The 17,885-nt window shown below is 40.3% G+C and overlaps 1 protein-coding gene across 2 annotated transcripts in view; it reads left to right on the top strand.

Annotated features, from left to right (window-relative positions):
* Positions 1-17,885, top strand: part of BCKDHB (branched chain keto acid dehydrogenase E1 subunit beta) — a 188,391-nt gene that overhangs the window by 17,589 nt on the left and 152,917 nt on the right. The window lies entirely within an intron of this gene.

Here is a 17,885-nt window from a genome sequence, read left to right as displayed (position 1 = left end):
GCCTGTTCTCAACAGGCCTGCTTAGCTCCTATGCATGCCCATGGCTTTTGTGGAGACAGTCATCTCATATTTGGTCTTTCTCTTTTCATGCTGCCTCCTGTTTTTCCAAGCATTGTTGTTTTGTCTATATCTGGTGTAGCTACGTTGCTGAGCAATTTCTAGCCTTCATTATCCCGTCTTGCCTGCCCCAGTGTGTAGTAGCATGCCATATGCTTGTTTAAGCCGGTGAGTCTTCTGTTGGCTCTCTGCCCAGGTTCTCATCCTCTTCTTACTGTATCCATTCTGTTTGGGGCATTTCATCCTTGTCACCTTCAGCTCACACACCAGTAACTTCCAAATTTCCATCTCTAGTTTAGACCTCTCTGGCCTGAGCTTCAGACCTCTATTTAGTACTGTATATCACTGCACATCTTCACTTCAGAGTTCCAGTCACTTCAGGGTCAGCATTTCCAAACATATTTTCACATTCAGTAGAATTCGTTATATTCACCCAGCAAATCCATGCCTCGCACAACATTTTCTATTTTGGTGAATCTACCACCAACCTAAGGCAGAAACTGGGGAGGTCCTAGTGTCTTCCTTTTGTTTCTCATTCCCAGTGTTCAGTCAGTCCTACCCACATTTTTATCTTCATAGTTTGTCTTTAATGTGGACTCTTTTTCCATTCTCACTGCCCTGGATTCTCACTTTAGATTCTTACTCTGTTGTGCTCAGTTTCATCATTTTTCTTAGTAGTTAACCTCCCTCCAGTTCATTCCTTTTCTTCTCGCCAGTGTGAGCATTCTGAGACACAGATTTCTTGGCAGGATGTGTGCAAGACTTTGAGCTCTGCTTCCTACCTACCTACCTGACCTCATTCACTTTATTCTTCACTTATATTGACTTCCTGGATGTTTTCCCAAAGCCCCTGCTTTTTTCCCCCACCTCTTTTCTTTTGCACATGTGATTTGAATCTCTTTCCCATGATTACTGGTAAACTCCTATTTCACCTTCACATGGTTCCTCTTTTATAAGGCTTCCTGACTGCTTCTTCCAGAAGACACAGGCACTACTTAATCACTGTTCAGAGTTTACGTAATTTACATCTTGCGAAGTATATTTTAATTGTCCTTCCATCAAATCTGTACTAGACAACTTAAAGGCAACAGGTATCCCTGAGTGTTAACGTTGCATCAGCGAATATTATGTGAATTAACTTTCTGTTCTCTCACCAAGGCACTGGCATATGACCTTTTTAGAAAGGGCATTTGCTTATCTCCCTTCAATAATTTTTGGTCGGTCTGATTTTCTTTCTTAAAAAAGTAGGTTAGGAAAGGGAGAAACTAAATCTCTCTTGACAAAGCCTACTGTTCCTAGAGGGCCATTGCAGATTTATGTTTATATGACAGGGGGCTGAGCTAACGAACAACTCGTTTAGCTTTATTCAGCACTGCCATGAATTTTTACAACGGCTTTAGGACTGCGATTCAAATTTTGAGTAATTCCAGGTTGATCAGTAGGAACTATTAAATCACCACTACTGTCTCTAATGAGAAGAGGGTAAGGTTGAGTTTTACGAAGCGAAGAATGAAGAAAATGGCGTAGAGAAATATATTATCAAAAAAGAACGTTGTGCATTTAAAAAATAGCACTTGCCTTTTAAAAATCCCTGCCCTTTGGAATATAAGCTGGGAATTTTTACATATGTTATATATATACCTAAATATAGGCTGATGGAAACATCTGCTTAATGTTTTTCCCCAAGTTTAAAAACATTAATTAAAAGATTGTGTTGATATAGTTGAATGCATAGCATGAAACGACAGAGCAAAGACAGCCTTTTGTGAAGGGTGGATCAGCTCCCTGTGGGAAGGGAGCACAGTTGGTCAGTAGGTGGCAGCCTCCCCTTTGCAATGAGGCTGCCCCTGGCGGCACCTGACCGGTGTTCTGGAGCTGCGGAGAAGCGTTTTCAACTCCATCAGAAGGGAGAATTTGAAGACTTGGAAGTTACGGACATAATGCTGTAAAGCGGAATATTAATTCATGTGAAAAAGAGGGAGTAGTATAATTAGGGACAGTGCTATTTAATAAAGAGAGATAGAGTCATATTGTATTCCAGGTAATCCAGACGGATGTGGGTTTAGCTCCACTAAACTGCTTTTTTCCTTCCTGTATTTGGATAGAACAAAATAATAGGAGTGTTTTGAAAATTGCATAGTATAACTTCCCAACACATTGGATACCAAATGGCAGTTTTAAACTTTTTAGGCGAGGAGATTCCTTGATCAGGAGTGACAATTGGAACTTGGGAAATTCCAGGGAAGCAGGGGATGGAAGAAGGTAATTGAAGGTAGTTGATTTTTACAGTGTGTGTGATTTTTATATTGAATACCACACATTCTGTCATTTACATTATAAGACAGATTTCACTGTGTACAGAATCTGCCCTCCTTACTGTCATTCTCAGTGTGATAGAGTGTGTGTGTGTTTTAGTCAAATAAGAATTTGGCATTTCAGGCTCAAGGTCTGTTTTTATTTAACACTGTTGTGTACTCATATGAATGTTGTTGGGCTGTGGTTCCTAAGGCTGTATTTTGGTCTACTTCTTGGAGGAGACTTAGGTGAGAAAAGGAACAGCAGAGGCCTTACTGATTTGGTTTGCAGGCCCAAACATTGCCTTTTCACAGGACCTGATGTTTTTCCATTACTGTATTCATTCCTCTGCACCACAGCTGTGGCCTGTCGTAGCAACTCGGGAAAATGAATATAACTACTTCTTATGTAAACATCATAGAAATTGTATAACCAGATACTTTAATACACTGAATTCAGGAAGGGAAACTAGGACAGTTATGTGGAGGTGGTGAGTCCTTATAGTGTGCTGATATTTGGGAGTCAACTCTGGGCCTGGGTGTCCTCGTCAGTAAAGCGAAGGAAAAGGACCAGGTGGTCCTTATGGGTACACATCTCGGTAATCTTTGTGGTTTTATTTTAAAAGTGAAACACATTTGCTTTATGCTTTGATTTCCTTTACATTTAGAAGCTTTGTAATCATAACAGTTGTTACATTATCTTAGAACCCTGGGGTTGCCTGGCTGGGTAGCTTGGTTGCTTAGAGCGTCATCCTGATATGGTAAGGTTGTGGGTTCAATCCCCCTGTCAAGGTACGTACATGAAGAAACCAATGAATGTATAAATAAGTGGAACAACAAATTAATGTTTTGTCTGCTCTCTCAAATCAATAGAAATAAATAAATAAAAAGAACCCTGGGCAAACTTAAGCACTCAATTTCTCTTAAGACATCCCTTTTGCAGTATAATTTTGTAACTGTGGGGGCTGTAATCAAAAACCTTTGACAAATCTCATGCTTTTATATCAATTATGAAATAACACAAACAGAAAGTGACCTTTTATTATACGCTCCTGCTGCAAAGAATGGCTCACTTGGGTGATGACCATACTCTTGGGTTTAGTGTCAGGGTTCCGTTGGAGAGTGGCACTCTGTGAAATGGGGCTTGGCCTCTGAGCAGTTGAAACTAATTTCCCTTAGAAAAAAAAAAAACAAGTTAAAAAATAATGACAGTTCTTCAGAGAAGTAGAATATGTGGTTTATTCCCCCTATTGAAGTGTATGCATTTATGACTTCAGAGAAGGTTGAAAATTAGTTATAGGTGGTAAGATGTCCAACTGTTCCCTAAGTTGGGAATGAAAACAAGTTTCAATAAGATGCTATAAATGTTTTTTTTTCTAATATGCCTATTAAAATATTTTTAAGTATATTTTATGGAATATTTCCTCCTTTTCCCCCTTCTGCCCAGTACTCCCCTTACCTCCAGTTACCCTTCCTTACTTCATGTCCGTGGGTCATGCCTATAAGTTCTTTGGCTTCTCCATTTCCTATATTCCTAATATCCCCCTGTGTATTTTGTACCTACCAATTATGCTTTTAAATCCCTGCACCTTTTCCCCATTCTCCCCCTTCCCCCTCCCAACTGATAACCCTTCAGATGATCTCCCTACCTATGATTCTGTTCCTGTTCTGGGTTGTTTGCTTAGTTTTTTTTTTTAATATTCAGTTGTTGATAGCTATGAGTTTGTTGCCTTTTTAATATTTATAGTTCTGATTTTTTTCCTTAAACAGGTCCTTTTAACATTTCATGTAATAATGACTTAGTGATAATGAACTCCTTTTAGTTTGACCTGTCTGGGAAGCACTTTATCTGCCCTTCCATTCTAAAGGATAGCTTTGATGGATAGAGCAGTCTAGGTTGTAGGTCCTTGCTTTTCATCACTTTGAATATTTCTTGCCAGTCTCTTCTAGCCTGCAGTTTCTTTTGAGAAGTCAGCTGATGGTCTCATGGGAACTCCTTTGTAGGCAACTCTCTGCCCTTCTCTTACTGCTTTTAAGGTTCTCTTTTTATTTTTAAGCTTTGACATTTTAATTATGATGTGTTTTGGTGTGGTCTTCTTTGGGTCTAACTTGTATCAGTCTCTTTGTGCTTCCTGGACTTATATGTCTATTTTCATTCACCAGATTAGGGAAGTTTACTTTCATTATTTTTGGGGGGTAAGTTTTCAATTTCTTACTCTTCCTCTTTTGCTTCTGGCATCCCCGTGATTCGGATGTTGGCACATTTGGAGCTGCCCCCGAATTATACTTACTCGTTATTTTAAAGTCTTGTCTTTCTTTCTGTTTTTGTCAAATGTTTGTTTCTTCCTTGTGTTCCAAATCACTGATTTCAATCCTGACTCCTTCCCTTCACTGTCGATTCCCTGTAGAGTTTCTTTATTTCACTTACTGTAGCCTTCATTTCTTTCTTTATGTTGGTGCTGTACTCAGTGATTTCTTTGAGCATCCTGATAACTAGTGTTTTGAGCTCTGCGTCTGATAGGTTGGCTATCTCTGTTTTAAGTTCTTTTTCTGGGGTTTTGACCTGTTCTTTCATTTGGGCCATATTTCTTTGTTTCCCCAATTTGGCAGCCTCCCTGTGTTTGTTTTTATGTATTAGGTAGAGCTGCTTTGACTCCCTGTAAAAAGCACCTGTAAATTCTATGGGTTGGAGCCCTGGCTGGCGTAGCTCAGTGGATTGAGCGCAGGCCTGCGAACCAGGCAATCGCGGTTCGATTCCCAGTCAGGGCACATGCCTGGGTTGCAGGCCAGTTCCTTGCAGGCTAACTACCAGCAGGGGACGCACAAAAGGCAACCATACATTGATGTTTCTCTCCCTCTCTCCTTCCCCTCTAAAGATAAATAAACAAATAAAATCTTTTAAAAAATTAAAATTTCTGTTAATTAAAATTAAAAAAAAAAAATTCTATGGGTTGGAGCCTCAGGTAATGACCAGAGTGGGGCAACCTGCTTCACTGGTTTGTAGATCTGTGTGTGGGAAGGGCTTGGAGAGGGGTGCCACTGGCTGGCTTCTAGGGGATTGCCGTTACTCGCCCCATTTCTAGTCACTTCACCCACTTCCCATATGTGACCGGCACCCTTCCAGCTGTTGCCCTGGTGCTGAACCGCACAGTGGGTGTGTTTGCATATGTTCTAAGACCATGTGGGTCCTTTAGTGGAGCTTCCTGAAAATCCTGCAGTTCCTTTCTCTGCCCCAACCCCCACTGGTTTTTATAGCCAGAAATTATGGATATTTATCTTCCTGGTACTAGAACCCTGGACTGTGTAGAGTGGCCCAGGATCACTTGCTCCCAAGGTATCCCTCCCAGTTTTTATCCACCACACATGAATGTGGGCCTGCTCATGCTCAATCCACCGCCACTGGCATTCCAGGCCACACGGCATCTGCTCGACTCTCTCCCCATCTCTGTGCCTCCCCCACTTTAAATCTTTGGTTGTTGGACTTTCATACAGTTCAGTTTTCTGACAATTCTGAGTGTTATTTGTTTTGAGATTTAGTTGTGATTGTACAAGGAGACAAAGCATGTCTGCCTGCACCTCCATCTTGACAAGAAGTCCTATTTTTAAAGGATTGCTAGTCACTTCACGTGTTTTTCACTCCCCAAAAGTCAGGCACTTTAATTTGCTCCTGATATTACAAGGCCCTTTGTTTTTTAAAAGTACACATGTGAAGCCCTGGCTGGTGTAGCTCAGTGGATTGAGCACGGGCCTATGAACCAAAGGATCATGGTTTAATTCCCAGTCAGGGCATGTGCCTGGGTTGCAGGCCAGGTCCCAGCAGGGGACTCACGAGAGGCAACCATACATTGATATTTCTCTCCTTCTCTTCCCCTCTCAAGATAAATAAATAAAATCTTTAAAAATAAATAAAAATAAAAGTACACATGTGGTAGGATTTTTAAGAAATATGTTTAATGTGCCTTTTTAAAGCCCTTCTTTTTTATGCAGTTGAAGGAGTTACCCCAGAAAATGTGATAAAAACATTGACGTGCACTTCATTTACGGTAGTTTCCCTTATATATTGCATTGATGTTCTTTGGTAAATTTTCATTAAAAAAAGATTTTAGGCTCTATTATTTAATGTTAAAATTGACACAAGTGGCAATTTCTTGTTTCAACTTCTCTCAAAATTAAAATGACTGTCATCACAGTTGGCACGTTGATCAGTAGTTTAACAAATAACATTTAAGAAAATAAAACATTTAATATATTTTGTAGAATATCAGAATTGGGGAGGAATTGAGGATATAGTTGAATTTCAGAGCACTGAAATCACCCCCGGTTCTCAACTGGGAGTCATTTTGCCCTGCTGGGAACATTTGGCCATGTCTAGAGACATTTTTGGTTGTCATAGCTGGGGGTTGCCACTTTGCGTATAGTGGGTGCAGGTGAGGGATACTTACCCGTGATGCATTGGACAGCCCTCTCCCACCAACAAATAATTAGTATCTGGCCCAAGACGTCAATAACACCAGGGTTGAGAAACCCTGATCTGGTCCCTCTTCTGATGTAGAAACTGAAGTTCTAAGGGGTTGAATGCTACCATTTTGCCCAGTGCCAAGTAGGTGAGCCAGATCCTGAGCTCAAGCGTTTGAAACACAGTTTTAAGCTTTTTGAAGTACATTATTTGCCTCCTTATATTTAAATGAGCAACTCATTTAGATAAAAAACATGAGATATACAGTATAAGGAATATGTAAGGAATTTTAATAAACAAAGTTCAAGGGGTTTGATTACTCATGTAATCAGTAACCCATGTTAAAGTTGTAAAAAAATTTTTGTGACTCTCGTGAACAAGTTTTTTGGTTAGTGCATTAGATTGTTTGGAGGTAGCAGCTGCCGCTTTAATAATATTTTTTTTCCTTAGTTGATTAAACAATAAATGTTAGAGCTGTCAGCAGGTGTCTCTCTGACATTTTAAGCATCAGTATAATGCTCTTAAGCCAGTTTTTCTCAACCTTGTTTGGCAATGACAGGCTTTTTGAATTATTAAATGTGTACAGCAGGGCTTAGGATAAAGGCAAGGACTATAGTAGACCAGGAAGAGTGGGAGTACAGGTCATTATTGTCAGAAAGTGTGAAACTGACTTATTTATCTTTTTAAGTATCACAAAGAATTAGAAAAAATATATTTTATTAAGAAAAATATAGAGTAAAAGATCTTTTGTTTTACATTTTCACTGTCAAGTATGACGTATATCATATGTCCATTTAATAGCAGGTATGGCATTGCTAAGTTAGCTTCCCAAATCTGATTCTGAGTCTTAATGAAAATTTTCTTCCCAACATTACTTTTAACAGAAAGAAGAACATGCTTTTTTTCTTCAGTATTTAGTATTTTTTGAATTAGAGTGCCTTAGATATATTTGTTTTATTTTGGAGCTCATTTTATAAATTTTACACATTGAAGCCAGAAACCAGTGATTTCTTTTTCTTTTTTTTGCCTTTTCTGTATTCAAAATTGCTTATTTAATTCAAATATAATTTTGAATTATGAGGCTTTTCATTGTAGGTCCCAGAAATTATCAGGGTTGAAAGGGGATCAGTATAACAATTTTTATATGGACAGTTGAGTTTGCTCAGGGTCTGAACCCTGGATTCTCCCATCCTGTTTTGTTCATCGTTAGGAAATATCACAAAAGCCATTACCTTACAATATAGGAAGCTCTTCTTTCAAGAAGTTGTGCCTGATGGCCTTGCAACTGCCTAGTAGCTTTATATTGACATTGTGTTCAGGTATTGAGCTCATGCTGTCACTTACCTGAAACCACTTACCTGTCCCAGGAGGTTTGAGTCAAAATGTGTAGGTTATTACAAGGTAGACATTCTGTGCTTTAATTCTAACTTCTTGGAATTCCACGGTGTAGCACCGTCATTAGTTATAAAGTCACATAATAATTGAATTTACCAGGAAAAAATGATTTTTCAGTCCAGCTGGGAGTAGCCAGTAGAGACAGCCCTGTATAGAAGACAGCATTAATGTCATTTGCCAGGTATGTGTTGAGTGAGACCTATATAAAGTCTCAGAAGATCAGCCGGTATGCAATGCTCTTATTTTCTGTCCCCGTTTAGCATAGATGAGATTTCTCTCTGGCTTTGATTGGCAGAGGGGATGGGGGTTGAGTTAGGTAAAGGTTGGCACATGTCATGTGCTAAGGAATCACTTGGGAAACTTGTTGGACAAAAAGTTTTCAGTTTCCTAGTGAGAAGCTACACCCAAAGGCAGCTTTAGCAATGGAGTGCTTGACCTTCTCTGGTGGCATCCTGCCATCCCGCTCTCCCCCCCCCACCCCCCAGAGTCCTCTGGCCATCAGCTAGAAGTGGTGACATCTGGCCAACCTTAAATTAGCCAAAACATTCTTTTTCTGTAGTTTTGGCTCCCAGACACCCAAGCATCACTGGTAATAAAGGATTTCTCCTCATCTCCGTTTCTGGGCAGGCAGTTCATTTAACCCTCATCTTTTTCCTCTGCTGGTATCTGCCAGCTTGGAGTCCAGCACAAACAAAGACATTTACTTCTAAGCCAAAAGGAAACACACACAAACACAGTATTACATTCTTAATTCACAAAGATTCTATAGATGCTGAATTTGAACATTTCGTTCTTGAAAAAGTGGAGGTTCCTCAAAACTCAAAAGGAAACATACCACTTTAGGAACATGTTAATTCTTAAAGGAAAAAGGAACATATTAAATGGCTTACACCACCATGATCTCTATTCAAATCTAAATTAAACAGTGATAGGATAGACACTAAAAAGTTCCACAATATTTTAACATTCCTCAATCCAATAGGACACCTGAGTCATTTGCCTGGAGAAGCCACCTTTTTTGTCAAGTAAAGATTCCAGGGAGTTTATGTCCCAGAACCATTTAGCTTTCAGTTACTCTAGTGTGTGTGTGGTTATAACTCTGCTCATAATGTTTAACTCTATATAAAAAGAGAAGTTTGATACCATAGTAGCTATGTCATACAATTATTGCATGAATTGTGTTTTTTCAAATGGCTTCATTCACCCCACAGTCTTTTGAAAATGAGTCAGGAGGGGAACTGGGATCCATTCTGTGTCTCTAACCTACCCAGTCTCTCCTGCTTTCTCTCAGATACTTGTAAGCGGAATTTGAGCAAAATAGTGTTAATGAGGCACTACCCCTGCCCCCCAATCAGTTCTCGCCAAATTACCTTTATTTGCCCTCATATCTAGTGCCCACTGTTTCTTCAGGTCAGGGGCAGAGACAGCTCACTGCTCAGATTTAGCTCCTGTTTCACCTAAACATTTCAGTGACGTAAAATTTCAATGAAGTGGGTTTTTTTTTAAGCTGGGTGATCCTTGGCTGTCAACACGCGTTTCCCTCCGGGAGCAGCCCATGCTTCCTGCGCTGTTCTGCCCTGCTCAGCTTTCCTTGTAGCTGCGCAGAGCTCTGCTGTCGCTCCTTGCCACCCTGTGTCCCATTTCCCTCAGAGTGGTCTCTGCGCCCGAGGAGCTACAGGGCCGGAAGATAGTTGTTGTTCTTTCTGGGGGTTTAGATAGGCTGAAGACTTTCGCAGGAGAAGAGCCTACCGTCAGGATTTCCTTGCCTGGTTTTATTTGCACAGGTACCCTTCTGGTACTGTTTTCTATTTGTGGTCTCTGGTGAGGTCTTTGTTCAACAGCTTGAGCTTTTCTTCCCTAATTTCTGGTTGATTGCAAAAAGATTAAATCCAACTATTAGCATACGATGTATTTCTCCCTTCCAGGCCGCATGGTGTCTGTTTTTCCCTTGTGGGTCCCTTTTGTGGAGGCTTTAGCAACTTGACACTGTTTCTCCTTGCCTGTGCTCTTCTTGCCATCGCTGTGTGTGCAGCCATAAGGGGTCTGGTGTTCATCCTGTAGAGAACAGGTGTCCCACCCCCTGCCCACCCGCCCCACCCCCAGAAAAAAGAAGAAAACGAAGAAGCCTCTGATGATAGTGCAGCTACATAATGATCTATGGACACTGACCCTGCCTCTGCTAACTGACATTGTGGTACCTGGTGCTCAAGAAGACTTTAATTTTCATCTGTCCCCCCAAACTACCTCATGCATACATAATATCTAAATAAAAGTGGGCCAGCTATGAAAATGTGAGATTAAGACAAGCCATCTATCAGGCTTCAGTCTCCAACTAGAATGCTTCTCCTAAGCTCTTCCAACATAGATATTCTGGAGTTTCTGCTGCCTGGCAACTCCATCAGTTTCTCTTTGGGTCATTTTTATAGTTTCTGCGGAACTGGAAGGTTGCCACTCAGAATAGCATGTGATATGACTGCTAGGCCAACTGTTGCAAGTAATGATGGGGTATGCAGGCAGCGATGGGCTGCACTCAGGAGAGAAAGGCTGGCATTGACCAGTGGACACAGGAAGGAGGCGATTATGCTGAAGTGTCATCTGACATGCAGAAAAAACATCCCTGAACTTTGTCTTGGGCTAAGGCACTTCTTTAGTGTGTCCTGGGATGGCTCAGGTCATTTTACAGGCTATGGAGACCAATTTATTAGGCCTGGGTGCTTGCTGGAGATACTATTTGAGTAATATATAGATGCTTTCATGTGTGTGTGTACATTATGTGGAATAAAAAATTGTTTGAAATGGGCCCCCGGACAGTGACACCAGGATTCACTTTGTGGCATTGCTTTTCACCCTTGCCTGTGTGTTGCAATGCTGATTTGTAGGTCTCCCCTCAGAGGTTCTAAGTTACTGGCCTGGTGTGGGGCCAGGGTGTGGGAGCTTTAAAAGGTTCCCAGGTGATTTAAATAGGCAGCCAAGCTTGAAACCTGCTGTAGAAGGTACTAAAGCCTTTAAGGAAATCCCAGTACACTTGATAGGCCAAAGCATGATTACATGGCAAGTAAAATAACAATGTAAGAGTGAAATAACAATATAACACTATATAAGAAGTGCCCATAACTTTGCTTCTTTTATTTAGGCTAAAATTTAAATGACAGAGAGTGAACCAGATTGTGCACTGTGAGTTTTGATACCTGAGACTTGTGGAAAAAGAGGCAGTTGAACATAGGCATCTGCTTTTCTCCAGAGACTCCCCTGGAATGTCAAGGGGTTTTCTTTTGTAAAGGCCCAAATCCACAAGGATGGGGAGAATGCTCCTGGAGACAATGTGAACAAAATGACAGAGAGCTGGAAGGCAAAGGACTTAATAGGCCTGGAAAAACAGAATCTGGAGTGGGCAGTGGGGCAGCCAGGAACCTGCCTGGTTACGTCACAGAATTATCCAACGGCTCAGGAGTTGGCAACACCAAGTCTCTCTGGGAATAGGGGTGAAGAGTGTTGGGGCCCTAGAATAGGGAGAATTGGTCGAAAGTCTTTTTGCCCTCAGATTTCCAACCTTTTTATACCATCTGGACGAATCCTGGAGGTTAATTCTTCATGGAGAGAGCGTATGTTAATTATCTAGAGGTTAGGAGAGCTGGAAATACAGTCTTTATTCTGTGAGGATATGTGCTCAGATAAATTTTGGGGATCTGTTCCTGTATGAGAGAGAGTGAATATGGGAGATAATTAGCAGTCAGTACTGTGCTTATATATAAGGTATTTACTACCTGTGTTGGTATAGTAATATTAATAACAACAATGGCGGCAATGATAATAGTAGCAGCGAACTTTATGGTGCTTTCTACATGCACAACACTCTTTTGGGAACTTGACATATATTAACTCCCCCAATTTTATTCCATTCTGCAGAGGTAGAAAATTTTGCAGAGGTTCAGAGGAGATAAGTAACGTCCTCAAGTTTTCACACCAGAACCAGGCCTAAGGCCTCTTCTTTCCGTGATTAAACCTGACAATGTTTCAGAAGAGGCTGATTTCTAATTAAAGTTGTTTAATGTGTTGGTTTTGTGTTCGCCTTGGAAAAACGTGATTATACTGATATATGTGCTTGATAAGTGTAAGGGATTATTTCTAGTTTTATAAAACTTTTGTTGTACGAATTCAAGTAACAGAATACAAATAATGTAACATTTAAAGTGTATCTTTTTTAATGGGTTCATATATTTTTGAATACTGTTGTAGAAGATGGTGAATGACCATTAAATTGGTAATTTAGAACATAACTGTGGCCACAGCATGTAAGAATGAAGACAGGGAGACCAGGATCGAGATGACTGTTGAGTCCAGAGGTTCTTAAACTTTAGCACCCGTCAGAATCACCTGGAAGGCTGGGATTACTGGGCTCTCCTCCCAGAGTTTCTGATTCAGTAGGTCTGAGTGGGGGCCCAAGAATTTTTACTTCTAACAGGTTTTCAGGTGTTGTAGTTGCTGGTAGTGCAAGGACCACAGTGTCAGAACCTCTGCACCTGTCTGAAGGGTCCTGAGAAGCCAAACTATGGCCATGGAGGAAAGGTGGAGTCGGGAAGGGGTCAGTAGCAAGCCAGTCAGGGAGAACTGCTAGGCCTTGCGATTCTTTGGAAGTTGAGGCAGATGGAGAGAGAAGGATCTAGGGCAATTGTCAGGAGTTAAATATTGAGTGGAAGACAAAAGTTTCTGCTAGGCATGCAGTTAGGAGGCCACTGGTGACTTGTTGACAGAACTAAAAGTGCTTTTCATACAAGGGTGAGGTCAGAAGTAAGATTAGATGACTAAAACTTTGAGGGAATGTGATCACCCTGTAATAGCATATAGAATATAGATGTCTTTAATTTTGAAACATGATTTTACTGTGCACCATTGCTTATTTTAGCTGGCCACCTGGGTTGGACCAAACTAAAGGGTTCCATCATATTATGCATCATGATACTTTCTGGCTTTCCCCTGACCCGTTGTTAAAAAATGGATCTGACATTTAAAAAAGTTTCTATATCCAGTTTATTTCAAGTGAAACCCATCCAATGCATGTAGAAACTGTTTCCTTGCATTTTATAATGTGTGGTGACTCTCAAGCTCTGTCTGCCTCTTGGATCTTGCATATGGATGCTTGAGTAGTGACAGATTTAAAACTTCAGCATTGTTGAGTTCTGTTGGAAGTACCTGGTTTTTTTCCTCATTGCTGTCACTATCATAGTTCATGCTCTCGATACTTTTGACCTGAAAGATTATAATATTTGTGGTAAGAGTCTTTTTTCTTACTTCTCTCTACTCTAGCTAACATTATATACATCTGTGAGATAGTTTTCCCGGAATATACAGCTCTGATCACGATGCTTAACTTGCTTAAAACCTTACCTGTGTTTAATAGTAAAGTCCAGTTTTCTTAACTTAGCGTTTAAGATCTTAAGTGAACTGGCTTTCACTTTTCTTTCTGTTGGTTTTTCACCCCATGTTCCTTGCTGCATCCACAATACTCACCGGTTGCACCAAAGCTTCCCTGGCCTTCTGATTTTCTTACAGTTTCTGCCCTTCAGAAAGTCCTCCCTCTTCTTCAGATCTGACTCATACTTCCACACCCAGCACATCTTCCTCAACAGCCTTCCCTCCCTGGAAGTAATCTCCCAATTGTTCCTGTTTGTGTCCATCTAGGACCACATCTGTAACTCAATATACTTACTTTGTTCCGTATTTTACTTACATATAAAATGCACCTTTTTATTTCCCGAGATGCCCATACTAATCCCACACACAGAGATTGGTTTAGTGAATGGAAGAATGGGAACTTGTTGTCATGATTTAGTGCAAATAAAGGGATGGTTCATTTAACTGACACAGATAAGTAGTGCTTGTCAGTGGATGACTTCTAATGGGATTTTGTGCTGCTGCTGTGAGTGAAGGTTTAGGTATAGACCATTAACGTCGTCATATCTCTGTTGATTGTTCAGAAACATTTCTATTTTAACTTCTTTGTGTTTGATTGTGTCCTAGCTATTTCAGTGAGCTGGAAACTGTGCTTATTGTGAGATGTCACTGTTACGCTGTTTATGGCAATCTTGTTAAGCCTCACTTGCATGACGTGTGTGTGTATAAGTACCTATATACACATAGACATGAATTCATACGTATTTTACCTGAGATTAATATGGTGGACAACCGTGTTTTCCACACATCGGTTATTAGTTAGGTGATGAATGGATTCACTGGTCAGAATAATGATCTACACCAGCAATTTTCTGCCTATTGATAAATTCCATTGATGTGTTTTCTGATTCTGCTTTTAGTTACTCATTAGAGTGTGAACTGGAAAAGTAATTAGACTGTAGAAGCGATGTGTCAGATGTGTTGGTTATAACTGATTTTAGAGGAACAAACATATAACTAGCATAATAAATTATAATGCTATAAGTTATAAAAATTATAAAGCATTTTAGATTTAGAAAGGAATAATATAATTGAATTTTCAAAACTAACTTCTTTTCTTTTTGGCTGAGCATCAGTCCTTTGGGGCTTTTAGACTCTGTTACTTTTGGGGCTGTATTAAGGATAATAGTTATGGTATTTGTGTTTAGCTCTGCCTATAGTACACGTTGAATTTGTTCATATATCAGTGATATAATTATTTAATTTAACTTTTAATCCTCACTTGAGAATATGTTTATTAATTTTAGAGAGAGAGGAAGGGGGGAGAATGAGAGAGAAAGAGAGAGACAGAGACAAACATAAACATCTGTGTTTGCCTTTCATGATCGAACCTATAATCTAGGTATGTGCTCTGACTGGGAATTGAACCTGCAGCCTTTTGGTTCATGGGACAGTGATCCAACCAACTGAGCTACTCAGCCATGGCTACTCAGAGTTATTTTAAAAAGAGCAGATATAGTTAGTGAATTTTTTTTTTTGGTTAAAACTATGTTTTCATTCTTTTGAGTTTTATTAATAGCTCTTCAATTTGGACTTAGAATTGGTTTAATGTCAACTTTGTCCTGTTTACAAAGGGGAAAGCTCATTTATTTTTCATGCTTCTTTGTCATATTGTTCCCTTTGCTTTTGAGAAAAGGGCACCGACCCATTTAGATAGGGAGGTTTAGGCTATTTATAAATCTAGGCAGGTTAATTCCAACTGACAGCGTGGTGATGTCCTCCTTGATGAGTGACGCACACGGGTATGGACGGTGCTGGCATTCTGTTTTCACTTGCCGTCAGGAATCAGCTGGAGGGATTTGCTTCAGGCTTTGGTGTTGACGTAGGTACTGGGTACAGATATGTTTTAGGAAACATCTCATTTCCATATAAATGAGGAAAGATTTTTTAAAAATTAGATGGCCTGCCCTTAAATTCCAGCTGGTATCATGAGGATGATGAAAATGTTTCTTTTGACTTTCTGGAAAAATTCAGCTTTGACTGTGTTCAAGCAAAGTGAGATCATTGCAGGTTTATTCAGAAATACTTTTTGTACTTATTTTTTTTGGATAGTTTTAAAATATTTATGTATACATTTATTTAAAAACTATGCTTTTCCTTTAAACTCCAACTTTAATCTCTTAATAAGTTTCATAGGTAGCTTCACTTAAGAACTTTGTGCAGTGACATCAGTAACCTTGTCAACTTGATTTTAATGAAAGAAGAGCCTAAGAACTCATCATCCGTGACAAAACTGTGGTTCTCCTTTTAAAAGATATAGTAAATATCAGTTTGATTAAAATGGGCTTTTGTGATTTTTTAAAATTTGTGAATGTCACTAGACAAATACCATGCGATCTCACTTATATGTTTAACCTAATGAATAAAACTGATGAACAAAAATAGAAACAGGCATGGACACATGGAACAGACTGACAGCTGTCAGAGGGGAGGGGAGGGGGGAAGGGGGGTGGGAGGAAAGAAAGTGAAGGGATTAGCTGAAGAACACATATGTATAACCCATAGACAAACAATGGGGTGGGGACAGCCAGAGGGAAGGGGGCATTGGGGGCTAGGTGGAGGCAGACGGGGGGTGGAGGAGATGGGGACATCTGTTGTCGTGTCAACAGTAAAATAAAGGACAGAAAGGAAAAATAAAGAGTCTAACTTAAATGTAAATTATTGTGTGGTACATGTTACCTAGAGTCCAAACATTCAGATTATATTTGTTTAAATTCTGTTTCTTTCCAGATAAAGTGATTTCATAAATAGGAATTTTATCTTCTTAAATCACATTGATCATGCTCAGAAATAAAATTTGACACAAGTGTCACAACATCAGTGGCTGATTTATTACTAGCTATTGTATCGTTTCTGGACCCATAACCTTCAACAAAGCCAGCGCTGGGTAGTTTTGAGGATGTGTGGGCTCGGGAATGCTGAATTGGTTCTCTGCTGCCAGGGTCATGCCATTGCCTTTGTGGATCATCATGCCATAAGGGCCTTACTCATGTGTGTGGCAAACAGCACACTGCTGTGGTTCAGGGACCAGGCATCAGTTTGCTCAGGTACACTTGCTGTTGGGGGGAGGAGTGTAAGCCACGGCTTCCAAGTGGATGCCTGCTTGAATAGAACTGTGATGTATTAGGATCAACTGGCCCTCTTTTCCAAGGAATGTTTTGAAAAGCTTTGGTCTCTCTCAGGTTCAGTTTTTGGCCTCTACAGTCATCAGCCCTCTATAGATGCGTAGCTGCTGTAGGAGCATTTATTCCTCAGTCCAGGGGTTGTTTGGTCGTCAACTCCTTATTCTCCCTCCTGGGATGTCTCTTGCAGGTTCCCAGCGGCTGGGCCTCCAGTTTATAGCTGTACTCGGCTCAGTGGTAAACTCTGGGACTTTGTGTAAAAGTGCATGCTAGCCTCCTGCTCTGCTTATTTATAGCCTTGCTAATGGAACAAGATTTGGGTTCATAGTTTAGCATTGCTTGTTAAAACCCTGTTGCCATGACTGACTTGCTTTGCTACCCCACTTTTCATCCCAGATGGAGACAGAACTTATTGCAGAGTATCAAAGTGGCATTGACATTTTCTAGCTGGGGTGTACTGAGGGTGAGGGCCGGCAGGTGCAGTGCTGAGTAGGCTTCTCCAGCTGGTGGGAGAAGACCAGATGTGGGCCTCAGTGTCCTTCAATGCCAACAATCAAGGGTTCTCTGCTTTCATGTGCCTTTCAGCTAACGACTGTTCAGTCTTTATTGTGATAATTCTTTACATTCTATTATGCTTTATGGTTACAAAGAACTTAAACATCCTTTATGTTATTTGACCCACTAAGATCAACCCTGGTTCATAGGCAGGTTACTTATTTTTATCCTAATTTTATGAATGCAAAAACTGAAGTGTGATCTAAGACCACACAACCGAAGCGGAGGAACTACATTTAAACTCGGGCGTTCTGACTCCAGAGCCCATACCTTTAGCCATAACGCTGACTTGCGTGTGTACACCAAACTCCCTGCCCTCCATCCCACAGTGGTTTCTATTGCCCTTATGCTGCAACTTCCTTGGTTTATTTCCCAGCTCTGAATTTGCACTTTATTGCTCACCTCTGTGCGTTTGATCACCCTGTTTCCACTTCCACCTGTGCCTTTCAAAATTCTCATTCTTTCCAAAATTAAGTTTTTGGGGTGACAGTTTATAAGATTATATAGGTTTCAAGTGCACAATTCTATGATACATCACCTGTTTATTGTGTTGTG

Source organism: Sturnira hondurensis, unplaced genomic scaffold, assembly GCF_014824575.4.
Source record: "Sturnira hondurensis isolate 20B ecotype Veracruz unplaced genomic scaffold, ASM1482457v3 Scaffold0025370, whole genome shotgun sequence".
Classification (NCBI taxonomy): Eukaryota; Metazoa; Chordata; class Mammalia; order Chiroptera; family Phyllostomidae; genus Sturnira; species Sturnira hondurensis.
This window is presented reverse-complemented; position numbering and strand designations above follow the sequence as displayed.